We start from the raw sequence: 6613 nt of genomic DNA on the forward strand, positions 1-6613 counted from the left end.
CAGAAAATTTTAGTCCATTAAACATAGCCCAGAAACGATACACAGTGAATAGTCCGGTCCATCAAAAATGGCACAGAAATGATACTCAGGGAATAATCCTGTCCATCAAAGATGGTCCAAAAAATGTTAGTCCATCAAACGTAGCCCATGAATGATACACAGGGAATAGTCCGGTCCATCAAACATGGCCCAGAAATGATACTCAGGGAACAGTCCGGTCCATCAAACATGGCCCAGTAGTAATACCAAGGGAACAGTCCAGTCCCTATAAAACATGGCCCAGAAATGATACACGGGGAACAGTCCGGTCCATCAAACACGTCCCGGAAATGATACTCAGGTAATTATCATGTATCAAACATGGTCCAGAACATTTTAGTCCATCAAACATGGCCCAGAAATGATACACAGGGAACAGTCCGGTCCATCAAACATGGCACAGAAATGATACCCAGAGAACAGTCTGGTCCATCAAACATGGCCCAGAAATGATACACAGGGAATAATCCGATCCATCAAACATGGCCCAGAAAATGTTTGTCCATCAAACATGGCCCAGAAATAATACACAGGGAACAGTCCGATCCATCAAACATGGCACAGAAATGATACATGGGGAATAATCCTGTCCATCAAATATGGTCCAGAAAATTTTAGTCCATCAAACATGGCCCAGAAATGATACAAAGGGAATAGTCCGGTCCATCAAACATGGCCCAGAAACGATACACAGGGAACAGTACGGTCCATTAAACATGGCACAGAAATGATACCCAGAGAACAGTCTTGTCCATCAAACATGGCCCAGAAATGATACACAGGGAATAATCCGATCCATCAAACATGGCCCAGAAAATTTTTGTCCATCAAACATGGCCCAGAAATAATACACAGGGAACAGTCCGATCCATCAAACATGGCACAGAAATGATACACGGGGAATAATCCTGTCCATCAAATATGGTCCAGAAAATTTTAGTCCATCAAACATGGCCCAGAAATGATACACAGGGAATAGTCCGGTCCATCAAACATGGCCCAGAAACGATACACAGGGAACAGTACGGTCCATTAAACATGGCACAGAAATGATACCCAGAGAACAGTCTTGTCCATCAAACATGGCCCAGAAATGATACACAGGGAACAGTCCGGTCCATCAAACATGGCACAGAAATGATACCCAGAGAACAGTCTGGTCCATCAAACATGGCCCAGAAATGATACACAGGGAATAATCCGATCCATCAAACATGGCCCAGAAAATTTTTGTCCATCAAACATGGCCCAGAAATAATACACAGGGAACAGTCCGATCCATCAAACATGGCACAGAAATGATACACGGGGAATAATCCTGTCCATCAAATATGGTCCAGAAAATTTTAGTCCATCAAACATGGCCCAGAAATGATACACAGGGAATAGTCCGGTCCATCAAACATGGCCCAGAAACGATACACAGGGAACAGTACGGTCCATTAAACATGGCACAGAAATGATACCCAGAGAACAGTCTTGTCCATCAAACATGGCCCAGAAATGATACACAGGGAACAGTCCGGTCCATCAAACATGGCACAGAAATGATACCCAGAGAACAGTCTGGTCCATCAAACATGGCCCAGAAATGATACACAGGGAATAATCCGATCCATCAAACATGGCCCAGAAAATTTTTGTCCATCAAACATGGCCCAGAAATAATACACAGGGAACAGTCCGATCCATCAAACATGGCACAGAAATGATACACGGGGAATAATCCTGTCCATCAAATATGGTCCAGAAAATTTTAGTCCATCAAACATGGCCCAGAAATGATACACAGGGAATAGTCCGGTCCATCAAACATGGCCCAGAAACGATACACAGGGAACAGTCCGGTCCATTAAACATGGCACAGAAATGATACCCAGAGAACAGTCTGGTCCATAAAACATGGCCCAGAAATGATACCCAGAGAACAGTCTGGTCCACAAAACATGGCCCAGAAATGATACCCAGAGAACAGTCTGGTCCATAAAACATGGCCCAGAAATGATACCCAGGGAACAGTCCGGTCCATCAAAGATCTAACAGTCTGTGATGCGTCTGACTGATCCTACCTGGGCACTCGCTGAACCTCTTGTATTCCTGTATTCCCCGGAGCTGATCAGGTCCATCCTGCCCAGGTAGTTTGGCTCCTCGTAAAAACGTTGCAGGAGAAAATGTCCTTCTTCTGGAAGCGCTCCATGACGCTGGGACAGTTTCTGCCAGGTCCATCATCTGACCCCCAAACTCGAGGCGCACAAACAGACGCATGTTGAAGCATCTTGGCTCCTGGGGAGCAATATAAACATGATTAGATGTAATATTTAGCAGTAAAAATGTGCAGGAAGGACGGGGCGATATGTTTGTTTTGTTGCTTGTGAAAAGTCATTATGTAATGTTTTATATTCATAATTGGAAAGTGGTAAGAAAAACAATTCCCTTTTGGGTATTTACAGCAGCAACAGAACCAATGTTGTAAAAGCAGCAAGTTGCAAACTACCTCGTCAGAATTAACAGCGCTGAAGAAAACAGCTACTGCCATCTTGTGGTGGTGTTTAGAATGCAAGCATGTCATGTGACTTCAAGCTCCTCTCCTGATTCGCTATTGCTCTTCAGCGCCTTAGCTTAAAGTCACGCAGGCGGAAGTAATCAGGGGCTCGTTTGGTTGATGACAAACCAAATTGAAACTTGCATCTTAATTATACAGACGACGCATAAACCAACTCAGCGGTAAGATTCTTATATATTTTAACAAACGTTATTCAATTACTAATATCGACTAGTTCAGTGAAAAAAACTTGTCAGGTACTCCATTACAGAAACGTGTGTTTTCCCACACTTTTGTTTGTTAAACTATTATTCCGTGATTGATTTTAAAATGTGCCTATTACTGAACATTTTATGGTATATTACCTTTATATCGGCAGCTTCGTCTTTTGGATAATTGTTTTCCTTAGTGCGTATTTGCGATGTTTGATAGGAAATGTTAACCGGAAGTGACGCTGCGTAGTTAATAGGGATGTTCGATATTGGCTTTTTTGCCGATATCCGATATTCCATTATTGTCCAACTCTTAATTACCGATACCGATATATACAGTCGTGGAATTAACACATTATTATGCCTAATTTGGGCAACCAGGTATGGTGAAAATAAGGTCCTTTTTTAAAAAAAAAATTATAAAATAAGATAAATTAAAAACATTTTCTTGAATAAAAAATAAAGTAAAACTATATAAAAGCAGTTACATAGAAACTAGTCATTAATGAAAATGAGTAAAATTAAGTGTTAAAGGTTAGTACTATTAGTGGACCAGCAGCACGCACAATCATGTGTGCTTACGGACTGTATCCCTTGCAGACTGTATTGATCTATATTGATATATAATGTAGGAAGTAGAATATTAATAACAGAAAGAAACAACCCTTTTGTGTGAACGAGTGTAAATGGGGGAGGGAGGTTTTTTGGGTTGGTGCACTAATTGTAAGTGTATCTTGTGTTTTTTATGTTGATTTAATTATTTAAAAAACAAAACGATACAGATAATGGAAAAACCAATACCATATAATTTCCGATATTACATTTTAAAGCATTTATCGGCCGATAATATTGGCAGGCCAATATTATCGGACATCTCTAATTAGTTAATGGGGGACGGCGTGGCGAAGTTGGTAGAGTGGCCGTGCCAGCAATCGGAGTGTTGCTGGTTACTGGGGTTCAATCCCCACCTTCTACCACCCTAGTCACATCCGTTGTGTCCTTGGGCAAGACACTTCACCCTTGCTCCTGATGGCTGCTGTTTAGCGCCTTGCATGGCAGCTCCCGCCATCAGTGTGTGAATGGGTGAATGTGGAAATACTGTCAAAGCGCTTTGAGTACCTTAAAGGTAGAAAAGCGCTATACAAGTATAACCCATTTTTCATTTTTATTTTGTTAATGACTGAAGTACATACAATCATGAACAAAATTGATACATTGTAACTATCTTTTATTGAATTGCTTTGTAAAATATTCAGTATCTATCTTGGTTTACGCAAAACATTTAAAAACATCCACACAAGAAAAGTCTCATAATTATAGAATAAGAGGTAAATTAATTATTAAAATATACTAATATATAGAAGCAATGTAACAAAATTGATCAGAGGAATTGAGAACACTGAGTGTGTAAAAACTTGATAAACCTTTTTGTTTTGGAGTGGTCACTGTGTTGATACATGATTGATGCGATCCTTTTTGTGATTACCATATTTTTCGGATTATAAATCGCTCCGGAGTATAAAACGCACCGGGCGAAAATGCATAATAAAGAAGGAAAAAAACATATAGGTCGCATTTTTTGGGGAAATGTATTTGATAAAAGCCAACACCAAGAATAGACATTTGAAAGGCAATTTAAAATAAATAAAGAATAGTGAACAACAGGCTGAATAAGTGTACGTTATATGAGGCATAAATAACCAACTGAGAACGTGCCTGGTATGTTAACGTAACATATTATGGTAAGAGTCATTCAAATAACTATAACATATAGAACATGCTATACGTTTACCAAACAATCTGTCACTCCTAATCGCTAAATCCCCATTTGATATTTTACGGTAATGTGTTAATAATTTCACATATGAGTCGCTCCTGAGTATAAGTCGCACCCCCCGGCTAAACTATGAAAAAAACTGTGACTTATAGTCCGAAAAATACGGTATATGAGGAGGTTGCCTACAGCCACTGCTATTGATCCCTGTTTTGTTTTTTGACATAGTGCAGTTGTTTGATTTTGTATTCCACAAAATACAGGGCACTGGTAAACTTAATAGAGACATTATTTGCAACATTTACGGTATATCTTACCGTGGGGATGACTCGGCAGGACCCCAAAGTCTCACCCAATACGGTCCAGTGTTGGTATTCTAGGTAGTCGTCCCTCTTCAGGTAGCACTGGTTGCCGGCGTAGTGGACTTTGTCGTAGATCATGAAGCATCCTTAATCTTGATGGAGCCGCAGCGAGACTGGAAGAGCGTCAAGTCCACTGGAAACGGCGGCCGGAGAAGTCCTTGTCCTCATAAAAGACGATCTAGAAAAAGACAAATTGTGAGGTTGTCCCCGATAATGACGGCTGATTCGAGTAACTTTGTCAGCACGAAATGTAGTACCAAAGATCCCAATTTAACCCAATGAGTATCACAAAAACAATAGTATGTACATCAGGGGTCACCAACGTGGTGCCCGCGGGCACCAGGTAGCCCGTAAGGACCAGATGAGTAGCCCGCTGGCCTGTTCTAAAAATAGCTCAAATAGCAGCACTTACCAGTGAGCTGCCTCTATTTTTTAAATTTTATTTATTTACTAGCAAGCTGGTCTCGCTTTGCCCGACATTTTAATTCTAAGAGAGACAAAACTCAAATAGAATTTGAAAATCCAAGAAAATATTTTAAAGACTTGGTCTTCACTTGTTTAAATAATTTCATTAATTTTTTTACTTTGCTTCTTATAACTTTCAGAAAGACAACTTTAGAGAAAAAAATACAACTTTAAAAATGATTTTAGGATTTTTAAGCACATGTACCTTTTTACCTTTTAATTTTACCTTTTTACCTCCTTCCTCTTCTTTCCTGACAATTTAAATAAATGTTCAAGTAAATTTATTTTTTTTATTGTAAAGAATAATAAATACATTTTAATTTAATTCTTCATTTTAGCTTCTGTTTTTTCGACGAAGAATATTTGTGAAATATTTCTTCAAACTTATTATGATTAAAATTTAAAAAAAATATTCTGGCAAATCTAGAAAATCTGTAGAATCAAATTTAAATCTTATTTCAAAGTCTTTTGAATTTCTTTTAAAATTTTTGTTCTGGAAAATCTAGAAGAAATAATGATTTGTCTTTGTTAGAAATATAGCTTGGTCCAATTTGTTATATATTCTAACAAAGTGCAGATTGGATTTTAACCTATTTAAAACATGTCATCAAAATTCTAAAATTAATCTTTATCAGGAAAAATTACTAATGATGTTCCATAAATTCTTTTTGAAATTTTTTCAAAAAGATTCGAATTAGCTAGTTTTTCTCTTCTTTTTTTCGGTTGAATTTTGAATTTTAAAGAGTCGAAATTGAAGATAAACTATGTTTCAAAATGTAATTGTAATTTTTTTCGTGTTTTCTCCTCTTTTAAACCGTTCAATTAAGTGTAAATATCATTAATTATTAATAATAACATAGAGTTAAAGGTAAATTGAGCAAATTGGCTATTTCTGGCAATTTATTTAAGTGTGTATCAAACTGGTAGCCCTTCGCATTAATCAGTACCCAAGAAGTAGCTCTTGCTTTCAAAAAGGTTGGTGACCCCTGATGTACATCATTTAAATAGTGGGTTTTAAATTGTATAGGTTTATAGGAATACATTATAAATAGGCTTGAAGAATCCGTGTATAAAAATAAATAAAACCAAAACTTAAAAGAAATAACTCATGTATTTAATATTTATTTTCTCACCCCAACCTGGACCATCCCCATCACAACAGCAGATAGAGACCCTGGTTGTCATGGAAACGTCAAATAAATTTAGATTTTTTTTTTTT

At 37.8% G+C, this 6613-nt stretch overlaps 1 protein-coding gene and 1 pseudogene across 1 annotated transcript in view; one reads left to right on the top strand and one right to left on the bottom strand.

Moving 5' to 3' along the window:
• Nucleotides 1-2075: 2075 nt before the first annotated feature.
• On the bottom strand, nucleotides 2076-6548 carry LOC133659226 (gamma-crystallin M2-like; annotated as a pseudogene).
• LOC133658987 (1-phosphatidylinositol 3-phosphate 5-kinase-like) overlaps nucleotides 2677-6613 on the top strand; it is an 86961-nt gene continuing 83024 nt past the window's right edge. The window contains exon 1 of the mRNA XM_062061566.1: nucleotides 2677-2763. The gene's annotated coding sequence lies outside the window, so the exon portion shown is untranslated. The remainder of the gene's footprint in view (nucleotides 2764-6613) is intronic.

This window comes from Entelurus aequoreus, linkage group LG10 (assembly GCF_033978785.1).
Source record: "Entelurus aequoreus isolate RoL-2023_Sb linkage group LG10, RoL_Eaeq_v1.1, whole genome shotgun sequence".
Taxonomy (NCBI): Eukaryota; Metazoa; Chordata; class Actinopteri; order Syngnathiformes; family Syngnathidae; genus Entelurus; species Entelurus aequoreus.